The following is a 14,421-nucleotide window of genomic DNA, read 5'->3' as shown; positions in this document are numbered from 1 at the left end:
TTAGATACATGAGAAACGGCAATAAAACTGCTTAAGGGGGTTAGTGAGTCCACCGAGGAAACACACACATCCACCAAAGAAATGTTGGGGCACCAATCGGGTCGTCTATTTTATTAAGTAATAAGACCCACAAAATAAACAGCCGCTCAATGGCATAAACAACAGAAACAAAAATCATCTGGTATCACGAGGCTAAAATGCTGGAACTCAACAAGGCAGCAACAATAGCATACAAGAAGAGAGGTGCATATGATATTATTGATCTGTCAGAATTCCTTTCATAAGGTGCCACATGAAAGGTTAGTGATGAAACTAAAAGAAGTGGGAATTTAGGGCAGGGTCTACAGTTGGGTGTAGAATTGGCTCCGACACAAAGGGTTCTGATGAATTAGGTGATGTTCCCTTCAAATCTCTACTTGATGTTATTTTGGACACTCTAGAAGAAAAGGATGGGCAAGCTCATTGTGATGAATGGCTTGTTCTCGAATGTTCTAAAGATGGTGGCAACCAGAGCTCCACGTTCAACCTATAGATTCTCTTTATTTTAAAAACCTCCTTTCGTGAAGACTTTTGTTCTGGGTTAGTTTGATTATAGTTCCTATAGTTTGTAGAACTTGCATTGGAGATCATTTTACTGACCGATGTCCTGGTATCCCAGACCCCCAACTGTTTTTTTGACTAAGAATTTGACGGCCCCTTTACAATTTTCATATATATTGTTCATTCCAGTTCAGAACTTTACCATCCGATTCATAAAACTTATCATGGTCACAAAATTTTGGACTATGTAAGTGGTAGAGATGACAAACTTTGGAGACGATACATGTTATATTACATTCCTACAACTTTATTTATTCTCTGTTGTTTTTATTAACTTTAAATAATAATTTAAAATCATACTGCTGTTGTGTTATTTCTGTTTGTTTTTGTTTATTATTCGTTAATTATGTAATGTCCCTTTATAGTTGTTTGTTATTTACTATCTATGTGGAATGAATTGCTCTTCTGTGTTTCCTACACTTTGTGGGCGTTACCCTAAGAGGCGGGGCCACTCTGATGTCATCACCGTAGGCCTGCCCTCAGCCTGCAATGGCTCATTGACTTCCATTGAGTGCATTCCCTTGCCAGTGTTGATTTTCCTGGATTATGTTAAGACTGTTTTGTGAATTTTGTCATTTGAATTGCTTTTTGTTAGGTTAACTTGTTTTGTTTTTGCTGTTTTTTCTCTTTTTTGTGATATTTAAATAAATATTCCCCTCTGGAACGTGCTCTTTCTAGCCAAAGGTTTTATGACTCCTTTCCTTAGAAGGTAATTTTTGTGGATTTTGTAGAATACGGCACATTAAAGTGGCCAGCAGCTAAACCACTTGCACTTCAGAAGAGATCATCCACATGAAGCTAAGCAGGTTTGGGGAAAGCCATTAAATTGGATGGGAGACCATCTAGGAAAAGCTTGGGGTGCAGCTGGAGGAAGTGTTGGTAAAGCCAGCAGGGAGCTCTTACCCTGTCGTCTGAAAATGGATCCCAATGCCCCAGTGCAGTGATGGGAACACTGTGCTGTAAAAATGGTGCCGCCCTTCAGATGAGATGTAATACTGAGGTCCTGACTCTCTGTGGTCATAAAGGATCCCTGGGTATCCGTTGTAAAGAGTAGGTTGTATCCCAATGTCCAGGCTAAATTGCCAATCACGACCTTTGCCTGTCCCTTATTGGCACTCTCTCTCTCTCTCTCTCTCTCACCGTTTCATCACCTAATAGCTCATCTGTGGTGAGTGTACTGGTGCAATAATGGCTGCCATCTCATCATACAGGTGGGTGCTACACATTGGTGGGGGCTGAAGTGGCACCCCACTGTCTATATAAAGCACTCTGAGCAGTGAGAAAAGCTTAGTCATAGAGCCATGGCTTAGTCATTCTGGCCCCGTAGTCATCACCCGTCTCTAATTAGCTTTCTCTCTCACCACTTCACTACCTAACAGCTTATTTGTGGTGAGCATACTAGCACAAAAATGGCTACTGTTCTATGAACACATTAGTGGTGGCTGAAGTGGCTCCCCATGCTGTCCACATTAAGCACCTTGAGTAGTAAGAAAAGCACCATATAAATGTAAAGGATTATTATTAGTTTGGGCGTCAGTGGGCTAAAACCTTCCTGTGTAGTTGGGAGGTCAGATTGCCTGGGGTGAGGCCAGGCTGGAAAGGCCTGGCTTGGCTGAAGGAGCCTTGAAGGATCCCTCACCCTTGAATCACAACAGCACCATTGTCTTTGCGATGAGGATGGTGACTACCTTCTTCTTCTCCACGACCTTTGTTTAACTTTGTGAGGTGTTCCTCTTCTTATTCTAATGTGCTGCATTTCATTGGCTGCCAAAATGAGGCAGCCTTGTTGCTCTTTTGCAGCACTAAGATTTGAAAGTGTACTGAAATCAGTCACCCTGTGCAATTTCTGGTCATGTAATTTGGCAATTACACTTGGCAACTGCAGTCATCAAATTTGACACAGCCTCCAACTAGACATCTTCTCAAGTAGTGCGTGCCGCTGACCTTCAAAGACTCTTCAGGGTAGCTTATCTTTGGAAATTGAAAGACAGCTCTTCCTCATTGGACAAAAGGTTATCCTTTATCAGCAGCAGTAATACCACCTGTGCTTCAGAACAAGCCAAGTGAGTTTGTACCCGGCTGGTACTTGGATGGGAGACCATCTAGGGAAAAGCTTGGAAGATGTGGCACTTACCCTGTGTTTTAGGGTTTGGATCCCAATGCCCCAGCACAGGGATGGAGACACTGTGCTGTAAATAAGATGCCAGAAATAAGGCCCTGGCTCTCTGTGGTCATTAACATTTCTTGGGCATCTTTGGAAAAGAGTAGGCTATATCCCAATGCCCATTACGATGCTTGTCCGTTCTTCTCCTGACTCTTATTGGCGCTCTCTCTCTCACCCATTCACCACCTAAGTGTGGTGAGCGTACTGGTGCAATAATGGCTGCCCTCTCATTAACCTGAAAAGCCATGCAGTGCACATAGTAACAGCATCTAATTTGTCATGTATGCGCATCAACAGACCTCCTCACGGGCTTGAACGAGGTATGTGATAACCCACCAGGGGCAAGAGGGGGCTCTGATGCTTCTGATGTGTCTCTTCTCCTTCTCTCCCCTCCTGTCCTCTGAGAAACACCCAGTGAGGGCACATAACTCCGCCCCTTCCAGGACACACCGTCATAAGAAGCCCAGCTCCCCAAAAGGAGTCGGCGTTTCCCCGAGAGTGAATCGCCGGATCGAGCTCCCGAGCGACTGTCCCTTTACACAAGCTACCAGAGCCTGTTGTTTAAGACCATGTGGCAATTTGTTTTGTTTGATTTCTGAAACTTTGTGTTTGACCAACAAATGCTAAAAACATGACGACCGAGTTGGTGCCCCAAATTATTCCTCTTGTCTGTCCTGTCTTCCTCCACAGACTTCATGTTTGAAAAGTTAGGGAGCCAGATGTGACCCCGACAGCCGCAGTTACAGTCACACTCCAATTCATCACAAGCCACTCTCAGACATGGTCAATATGTAAGTCTGCCTGACAGTGTGCCTTTAAATGGTGACTGAGATTGTAATCCCCAGACTGACACAAAGAGACTGTGAATAATCGATGCTAAAACTGAAGTCTAACCAGGGTGTGAGCTCTGTGAGATGGCAGCGGTCCGCTATGCCATCATTCTGCACCCATAAAGATTGCTTGTAAATACAGAAGTCCTCCCAAATACATCAGTGGTGTTAGCTGTGGCTTACTCGCTGGATCTCACTAATTAATGAACCTAAAGCCCACTTACGGTCTGTCTGGAGTTTGCTCGTTCTTGTTCCTACGTGACTTTTCTTACAAGTTACTACAGTTACCTCCCAAATCCCCAAGGACCAACATGTTAGGCTAATATGAATGACTCTAAACTAGTTCAGTCTGATTGTATCCTGTGAGAGACCTAGGACCGGCAAGGACAGTTGCCAAAACAATAAATAAATTAGCTATAAACACAAGAAGTCCTAAATGAGCACAATAAATGCCAGTCGAGTGGAGAATACACACAGAAATTTAGGGGGTAGCATTAAAACCCCAGTGACAGAAGCATCCTGGTCTAATCAACCCAAGTTGGTTACAATCAAAGCTCTTTCTCTCCAAAAAAAGTTTATATTTATATGCATAGAAAACCCTTATCCAAAGCGACTTACTAAAGAGGTCAACATAATCGAAGAAATGTCAGTTCGGGGGACTGTTTGGAAACAACAGAGGTATCGTGGTTTGATCAACCCAAGTCAGTCACAATCGAAGTTCTTTCTCTCCTAAAAGTGTTTACATTTCTGTTTACGAAAACCTCTATCCAAAGCGATTTATGAAAGAGGTCCTACTTAATCGAGGAAACATCAGAGTGGGGGACCGTTTGGCAAAAGTGTGACAGGACAAGGGTACAAAATTGATCATCGCAAGTGAAGTGCTCAGCACAAAGTGTAAGCGAGTTACAAGACACTCACCTTCTCGTCAAAGCCATTATCAATAAGACAGATATTTACAGCACAAGAGAGTCTTCAAAGGCTTCTTAAACACAATGAGGGATGCCGAAGTTTAGACGGAGGTGGGCAGCTCATTCCACCAGCTAGGAGCTACACATGAAGAGTATGCATTAGGATTTAATGCGACATGGAGACAGCATCACAAGATGCTCTCATCAACAGACCCGAGTGGTCAAGAAGGAGCATAGGACCTCACAAGTGTCTCCATACATAGGTTCCAACCACTAGTTTACTCTATCAGCAAGGATTTGAACTTAATATGAGACAGTTTAGTGACCTGAAAGGAGCACTGATGTGTGCCCACCTTGTCTGGTTAAACACCAGATGTGCTGCTGCATTTTGATTATCTTCTACAGTGGCTTAATGACACATGCTGGTACTTCTGCCAGCACAGACTGTCCAGACCAAAGCTGACAAGACCAAAGCTTGGAACAGAAGTTGTGCTGCATACTCCATCAGATATGAACTGATCTTGCAGATGTTGTATTTAGTGAATCTACAAGACCAAGAGATCAGTGCAACATGGTCCGTGGAGGACAGATGGTCATGGATCACTACCCCAAGGTTGAATTCTGACTTGATAGTGATAATGAGCCATGCTGAACAGGGAATGGGTGGTGAACAGATGGACGATTTGGCATCAAAAAGAGGTCCATCTTTGTCATGTGGAGCTGGAGATGGTTCTTCTTCGTCCAGAGTACATCAACTGTGAAATGTGCAGAAATTTGAACTGATAATGTTTAACAATATAATATTCCATTATGGCACTGCTGTATACCATGCAAATTCAGTACTAACTGACAACACACGAACACCAAGCCACAGGAGCCCAAACAAATCGTTCTACCCCTGATTAGTGATCCATCATTTGAAAGGCCGAAAGCATAAAGGATCCAGCAGCGAATGTAGCTGTCAGAAAATGGAAGTGCCCGCGGTTGGCAGGTGCTGATGGATTTCAGATCACAACCGCTTTCACTGAAATGCTTCTCTTCGGATGGCATCCTTTGCTCAGGACTGCATTCTAAATGTTCTCCATCTCTGCATTAGAGAGACGAAAGGCCAGCCCTGAGTGCAAAAGGCTTTCAAAGTGGTCAACTCGTACTTGTGGCATATAGCACCTTTTAGAATTTGGAGCTCTTTAGATGGATCATTCACAGTATCACCGTAGAGAAGGTCGATGCAAGAAGTTTGCAATGCAATCCCTGCAATTACCAACACAAACGGAGACAAAATCATTGGCCATAAAAATATAATACACACATTTAGAGACTACTATAAATCCTTAAATTCTACTGAGTTTAAAGAAGACAACACACAATCTAATGCATTTCTGGATGCATTACAGATACCACAAATAGATACTTTTAGTGCAGAGGAATTGGATAAACCTTTGGCACTATCAGAATTACTAAATGCTATAAAGTCACTTAAGACTGGGAAAGCAGCAGGCCCTGATGGCTACCCTGGCGATTTTATAAGAAATTCTCCACTCAGCTAGCTCCCATCCTATTAGCAACAGTCACAGAAGCTAGAGACAATCAAATTCTACCTCAAACATTTCACCAAGTATTAATCACCATCTTTCCTAAACAAAATAAGGACGTATTACAATGTGCATCATAACGACCAATTTCCCTTCTGAATAATGATGTTAAGATACTCTCCAAAGTCCTTGCTAGGAGGATGGAGAAAGTGCTGCTGTCGGTAATATCACAAGATCAGACTGGATTTATTAAATGCTGACACTTAGCTTCCAATCTTCGACGCCTGTTTAATGTAAAGTCAAACACCCCAGAGATATTATCATTGTTAGATGCAGAAAAAGCATTTGATATTATTGAATGGAACTACCTTTTCACTACATTAGAGACATGTGGGTTTGGCTCAAACATTTGTGCATGGATCAAAATACTGTATACCAATCCAGAAGCTTCAGTTTGTATTAACAACATTAATTCAGACTACTTTAAACTAGAACGTGGTACCAGACAAGGATGCCCCTTGTCACCACTACTTTTTGCAATCGCCATTGAGCCCCTGGCATATGCTTATCAGATAAAAGGGATTATCAGAGAAGGACTTGAACAAAACAATTCTCTATATGCAGATGATATGGTACTGTATATGTCAGACCCACAAAATACTATGCCTGCAGTCCTAACAGCACTTACAGAATTTTCAGAGATTTCTGGTCTCAGAATTAATTTGTATTTAAGTGTGCTCTTCCATGTCAATCCTCAAGCATACAATATCAGATTGGACACCCTCCATTTTATCATTGCAGATCAGTTTAAATACCTAGGGGTAAACATCACAAGTAAACATAAATCTCTTTATCAACAAAATGTCACTGTCTGTATGGAAAAAAAATAAGCAAGACTTGCATAGAGGGTCAACCCTTCATCTCACTCTAGCTGGAAGAATTAACATTGTCAAGATGAATATCCTTCCTAGACTTCTCTTTTTTATTTCAAAACATTCCAATATACATCAATAAATAATTTTTAAGCAACTAAATTCAACCATTACCTCATTTATTTGGAATTTAAAACATCCATGTATCCAAAGAGCGACTCTACAAAGACCTAAGGCAGAAGGTGGCATGGCTCTACCTAACTTTCAGTTTTATTACTTGGCAGCAAACATACAAGCTATAAAAACCTGGACATGGACACAAATAGATGAACATACACAGGCTTGGTCCGCAATAGAAATAAAATCCTGCAGTACTTTTTTATATTCCCTGCTTTGTGCCCCAATAACTGCAAGTTATCGCCAATATATGAACAACCCAATTGTGCGTCACTCACTCAGAATATAGAACCAATGTAGAAAGCATTTTAAGATGGAGAAGCTTTTATCGGTGGCACCTCTGCATGAGAACCACCTTTTTCAACCCTCGCAAACATATGCAGTTTTTAATATCTGGAAAACATTTGGAATTAAATCACTTAGAGATCTGTACATAGACAACGTCTTTGCATCCTACAACCAATTACATTCCAAATGTAACTTTCCAGCAACACATTTCTTTCACTACCTTCAAATTAGAAACTTTGTTAAACAGAACCTGCCCAGTTTTCCCTCATCTCCCACCTTCCTCTATGCTGGAAAAAATATTACGTAGTTTCGAGGACTCTGACAGCATATCTGCAATATATCAAATTATTTTACAGTCCCTCCCTTTCAAAGATCCAAGAGGACACTGGGAAAAAGATCTCTCAATTAATATATCAGAAAAGGAGTGGAAAGTGGCAATGCAGAGAATTCACTCGAGCTCCATATGCGCAAAGCATAGAATTATTCAACTTAAAATTATATATCGAGCACATCTGTCTTGCTTAAAATTGTCCAAAATGTTTCCAGAGCAACAACCTGCGAACGCTGCAATCGAGCTCCAGCCTCACTGGGTCACATGTTTTGGGCCTGCACCAAATTAACATCATTCTGGACCAAAATCTTTAACAGCCTTGGTGTCACAATCTCTCCTAATCTGCTAACAGCTGTGTTTGGTGGTCTTCCAGATGGTCTTAAAGTGGAGAAGGACAAACAAACTGTGATTGCCTTCACTACACTATTGGCACACAGACTTATGTTGGTCAGCTGGAAGAACCCTAACTCTCCTCTTTTAAGTCATTGGGTAACTGATGTTTTATATTATTTGAAATTGGAAAAAATCAAATTCTCAGTTAGAGGATCTGAGCAGAACTTTTTCAAAACCTGGCAGGATCTGATCAATAATATTTTAGAATAAGCTCTTAAAGCACCGAGGAAGCAGATTCTCTTTCTGTTTCTTTTTCTTCTCCATTTATCTTTATTTGCTTATTAAACTTATAATCCATCCATCCATTATCCAACCTGCTATATCCTAACTACAGGGTCACGGGGGTCTGCTGGAGCCAATCCCAGCCAACACAGGGCACAAGGCAGGAAACAAACCCCGGTCAGGGCGCCAGCCCACCGCAGTTAAGCTTATCAATTTATTTATTTTTACTAGCTTTACGTTTTACTCTGTTGGCCATGCTCTCTTTCTCAGGTGTGAGGGTTGATTTGTTTTCAATCCTATTTTTGTAAAAATTGTCTATTTGTATGGAATGATTACAGTAAAATCAAAAAAAATCAAAAAAAAAAAAAAGACAAGGTCGAAGTATAAAAAGTATGTCATCCCAGGACTAAAGCGATTATTAAATATTAATTCTGCATTATTCCACACACATCACATCCCAGATAGAACACTGCTAATCTCTGCACTGTCATTTTTATGTAATAATGTATTTTGGGAGATTTGTTTTTTTAAAAACAATTTTTAATCTACATTGCAAAGGACTGGTTGAGGCATCTTTCCCGATGCTGCCGACTTCACTGGTACTTTACATACCCTCAGGATGAAAAATGAGCGAGTTTGGGTTTATTTTCTAGGAGTTCATTTTATTTTTAATATTTTCGCATGAACAGACATGAGCCTTCACTTGAATCAGAGCTTCTCCACAACGTTTTCTGAAGCTTAGCTAGTTGGCAGTTGCATAAAAAAAACAGTTGGAAGACTAATCAGAAGAGACTTGCACCAAAACGTTTATTTTATTCAGTCATGGAAAGAGCAGTTTGGGTGGTCCACATTTCAAGAAGCTATATAAAAGTATCAGAGCTCAAAAGGGACCACATTGAACTGTGGCACCGGGAGTAAATAAATGGTGGCCATACAGAACTAAAGGGGGGCGTAATAGCTGGCACACTGCAGAAACACAAAGCTCAGAGTGGTAGGTAAAGGATGAATATATCAAGCAGCTAAAAAAGAGGTAAGTCCTCACAAACACCTCAGTTCACACTTCACACAAGTCTTGGCTAGATAACGGGGACACAACACATCTAACTTCCAATATCACTTTAAAGACAGCACCCTGTAAGGGATGGGCGCCCTGTCCAGGGTTTGTTCCTGCCTTGCGCCCTATGCTGATTGGGATAGGCTCCAGCACCCCCCACAACTCTGTTCAGGACAAAGCGGGTTAGAAAATACCTGACTGACTTTAATGGCAGAATCCCAAATTTCATTTTTCTTTTTTCTTTTTACACTAAGCTCAAAAGTGCTACCAAAAAGAGAGAGTAGCCATTCAAAATCTTCTTCCCACTTCACGTCACACTGGGGTCCCGAGCTCCCCACTTGCAACACGGCAGCGGGCAGCCTTAATGCAATCTCGCTCCATAGCAACCTGCACCCGCTTTGGGACAACTGCCACCATCAGCATTTAAATTTTTGCTACAGAGAAAGCACATTCATTTTAAGCAAACTTAAAAAGTTAAAACAACTGCATTTGCAAGCAACTTCTGCGTTATCAAAGAGGTGGAGTGTAGGGGTATCACCCCCTAAAATCCTCACCTTACCTTAATTTGGGAGAAAAGAAGCTGGCATCTGGAAGAGCAAAGCCACGGTCTAAGTCGCTGTGAGAGCCAGAGAGCGTTTAACGCGTGAAATGTCCCCAAGTTGACCAAATAACTTCCTCTTCACAGGCGTCAAGGAGGTGGGGGGGTGGCTGGTGGTTGGAGGGGGAATTCAGGAGAGCTCTTATCAAGCCGATTTATCTACGTTCCTGGTATTTGCCAAAGCAGCAGAGAAACATCCACGTTCAGCTTACCGGAGTCAAACATGGAGGCCAGTGACCTTAATGACTGCTTCTGCACGGCAGGTTTTATTACGTTCTCACTTTATTTACAAGCGGCCTTCACAGCTGCTGTTATATTTATCACACTTCCTGTCCTGCTGAAATGCGTTGGCGGGCAAAAAAGAAAATGTTACAGCTAAAGAAAGAAACAACTCTGCTTTGAAATGAACGTGTCTGTGTGAGGCAGAGTACTCCCCTTGTCGTTTTAACACTCTCCCTGCAGCGCTGAACTAAGAAGGCTTCTAAGTTGCCTCGCACACCACAATCTGTTCAACAAGAACATGGAGGATACTGTGAGAAACTCAAGGGTACACGTTGTGCTAATATCAGAAAGTTTTGCTTCACACAAAGAGCCAAAGACACACGGAATAAATGACCATGATGTGCGGTAGAGAGTGGGAGTTTCGAGGACTTTCAGATCTCAACTTGGACAGTGTGGGTGAAAAGGGTGAATGGGTTTGTTGGGCTGAATGGCCTGTTCTTGTCACTATCGCCCTAATGTTCAGTCTTAACACCTTGAAAAGAGCGTGTGTTAAAAGAAATGATCTAAAAATGTGATATTAGTTCATGTAGCATTAAATTGTTCCATTCCAGTGATACAGTAATTTATAAACACCCTAGAGTTCATGAGAAAGGCACTACGTAAAAAAAAATTAAATAATCTGAACGCTTTATTCAGGAAGTCGAGCAGTATTCATAATGCATCACAGGGATGTGCTACCACTTCAAGACCAGAGGAGGCGCTGCTACTAATTGCCTTGTCTCTTACTCCCCCCCTCTGCAGCACAGTGAGGGCAACTGACTCCGCCCCTTCCAGCCCCGGGCCATTAAAGCGCGACTGTCCAGAAGGAGGCGTCACCTCTGGCTTAAGTGACCATACGGAGAGGAGCTCCACCCCCTGCCCTTGACATTCTTGTTCCAGTGCTTAAAGCAGCTGATTGTACCCGGACACCACGTGTTGTTTTTGCTTTCCTTATAAGTAAATGGAGGATGGCATGGCGGCACAGTGGTAGCGCTGCTGTCTCGCAGTTAGGAGACCTGGGTTTGCTTAACGGGTCCTTCCTGCATGGAGTTTGAATGTTCTCCCCGTGTCTGCGTGGGTTTCCTCTCACAGTCCAAAGACATGCAGGTTAGGAGCATTGGCGATCCTAAATTGACCCTAGTGTGTGCTTGGTGTGTGGGTGTGTGTGTGCCTTGCTGGCGCCCTGCCCAGGGATTTATTCCTGCCTTGCAACCTGTGCTGGCTGGGATTAGCTCCACCAGACCCCCGGACATTTATCTACACAGTGGTACCTCGATATACGTCCTTAATCCGTTCCAGATCCTTTGACTTATACCAAACAGAACATATACCAAACAAATTTTTTCCATAAGAAATAAAGGGAAAATGATGAGTTCCCATGAAAAAAAATCCTATTTTTATTGGCTTATTATACATTGATGGGGTTGTATAAAATAATTTAAACACTGCTTAATACTAAAATACATAAATACAAAAGCAATTAGATGAAATAAATGAAAATTTAACCTGACTTTACTTTTTAATAACGTCTTTGTTTTTCGCAATCGTAGATACTGTCGTTCTCGGCATACGGTATGCAGCAGCTGTGTCCCAGATACGCATGCCACCTTCATACTTTTCAACAATCAATTCAAATTTACGCACAAAAACACAAAATCACGTGAATATTCACAGAGAGTTATAGCGCGGGTTGTTCACTGAATGCTAGCAACTGGCGTACTGACGCTCGTGGGCAGTCGTGGCTTTGTCTCGAGAGAGGTAAACAAGGGTAGCATATGAGTCGTATTCCAAACAAAGTAGATAGAAGATAAAAGATAGAAGTAAACAAAGGTAGTGTAGTGTTCTCTAGATTGAAGTAGTGACACACTCAGAATAACGTTTCGAATGCTGTTTATTTTGAACCATGTTTAACCAACTCTCCATACAGCGTGCCTTCTAAACCACATCCCCTCCCTCCGGCAGTCATACGTCTCAAAAGACGCAGACCATAGCAATCAACACCCGAACATAAAGCAATGGACAAAAGCATCATCGAACAATCCTATACAGCAAGTAGCACGCGGGTTGTTCATTGAATACTAGCAACTGCCGTACTGAGGCTTGTAGGCAGTCGTGGCTTTGTCTCGAGAGAGGTAAACAAGGGTACCATACGAGTCGTATTCCAAACAAAGGTCGTATACCAAGCAAAAGTTTTCATGTCCAAACAGGACGTATACCAAGTTGGACTTATTGCAAAGCGGACGTATACCGAGGTACCACTGTATATGGCCAGGAAAGGGAGCACACCTGGAAGGAAGGACCGGAAAGGGTGAACGGACAGCCCATTAAAAAAAGAAGATGTTGATGGAGGTTTTTTATTCCCCCAACACGCTAGGTGGCAGCAGCCCCGGAGTTCGATGCACAGTTGGGAACCAGCAGGGCATGCCAGGATGTGCAGTCTGGCAGAGCAGCCCTGCTGGGGTCACTGGGTGACACAAGAGGGCGCTGTAGGGAGACAAGTTCCTATTATGGACTTCCGTGTGATCCAGAAGTGCTTTCATCGAGCAGTCGCCCTGACACCAGAAGTACTCCCGCATCTGTAATAAAAGGGACCGCACTCCCTTATTCAGGCGAGTCGAAGCTGGGAGGTAGTGGAGCAACGCTTGAGTGGAGGAGACTAGTGCGGCAGGGAAGAAATATTTTTAGAGGAAGACTTGTATTTTGCTTGTGCTTGTGTCATATTTGGAGGTATTTAAAATAAAACCTTCGGTTGTTTGAACCCAGGACTGTACAAGTGTGCTCGTGTTGGTGTTTGGGGCTCGCTGAGGCCCTGGGGTTTATCAAAGGGGTGACGGTATTGCCCGAAATCTTTGTCTTGTCCTCATTTACAAAGGATTTTAAATTTACCGCTGATTTACAACACACACAATCCCAGGTGCCAGCTTGTCTTGACTGTTGTCTTGAAATGGGCTGCGAACTTGGATGGAGTCGCAAAGTGGACCTGAAGGCTGCCTTATGTCTGCAACACCTTGAAACATAAGCGACATTGAGAAAATCGGAAACCGGGGTGTATTAAATACTCAGCTAATTGCCCTGTGATCGCTTGTGCCTAAGCAGCTCAGTTTTGACTTGACCAAGATGGCGACATGGCGACACGAGAGTAAAAGCAAGGCAAGAAGGTTTTAGAAATGGTCTGCCGTCTATTGCAATGGGCAATGCTCGATCGCTGTCCAATAAAACGGATGAGCCGCTGCTCTTATAGTAATATAAGTCCAACCATCCCAACATAAATGCCATCATTGTCTCTTTTATTTTTGCATGTCTTATCTGAACAATTTGTGTTAAACATTAATTTTAAATCCACTTCCAAATGGCTAAGACAAACTGATTACTGTGGCTACCTTTTGATGATAGTACAATATAACACTCAAATTGCAAGCCAAACATGCCCAGATAATATATTTTATAATTTTGAACACTGACCAGTAGCATTATGTAAGAGCAAACAGACAGATTATTACCGTTTTGTCATTCCTTGTACAGTAATTTGTATTTGCATACCTGATGCATGCATTTCCAGTCTCTCAATATACAAGTGAATCTGCCCTCAGAGAGATTATACAAAAACTAAAAAAAAAAATAAAGTTAATTTTTTGATATCCCATATTCCAGCTATGCTCTGTTATCTATTGCACCAATGAGCTGCAGACCTGCACACCTTACTGGCTGTAAGATTAGTTGGTGGCTCATGAGTATCAGACAAACATCTGTCAGGGATTCCTATGTTGAATATAGTTTGCTTTTGTTGGGGGATTTTATACCCTAAGGTATCCATTGGGTTTGTTTCTTTTTGAATAAAGTTTTAATTTAGATTTTTTTGTGATTTGGGCCATTATTATTGCAACCATTCTGATGGTGCTACTGTTGATTACAGTTGCTAGGACCATTCCCATTGGGAGAAATGAAGAATCTATCTATCTATCTATCTATCTATCTATCTATCTATCTATCTATCTAATCCTGCCAACTACGCTAAATTAGTTATCTATGTAATCCTGCCAACTATACTAAATTATCTATCTATGTAATCCTGCCAACTACGCTAAATTAACTATCTATCTGCCTTTTATATCCATCTATCATATATTGCCTCTCAACATAAACAACAACATTTATTTCTATAGCACATTTTCATACAAAAAGTAGCTCAAA

The 14,421-nt window shown here is 41.9% G+C and overlaps 1 protein-coding gene across 3 annotated transcripts in view; it reads right to left on the bottom strand.

The window, feature by feature from the left end:
- LOC120517756 (phosphoinositide 3-kinase regulatory subunit 6) overlaps positions 1 to 14,421 on the bottom strand; it is a 147,728-nt gene that overhangs the window by 82,768 nt on the left and 50,539 nt on the right. Inside the window, exon 1 of one of the 3 annotated variants that reach the window (XM_039740222.1) lies at positions 9,931 to 10,244. The exons of the other annotated variants lie outside the window; for them this stretch is intronic. The gene's annotated coding sequence lies outside the window, so the exon portion shown is untranslated. Of the gene's footprint in view, positions 1 to 9,930; positions 10,245 to 14,421 lie in introns of those variants that run through there. 3 annotated transcript variants of the gene reach the window in all.

Source organism: Polypterus senegalus, chromosome 17 (assembly GCF_016835505.1).
Source record: "Polypterus senegalus isolate Bchr_013 chromosome 17, ASM1683550v1, whole genome shotgun sequence".
Lineage (NCBI taxonomy): Eukaryota > Metazoa > Chordata > Cladistia > Polypteriformes > Polypteridae > Polypterus > Polypterus senegalus.
This window is presented reverse-complemented; position numbering and strand designations above follow the sequence as displayed.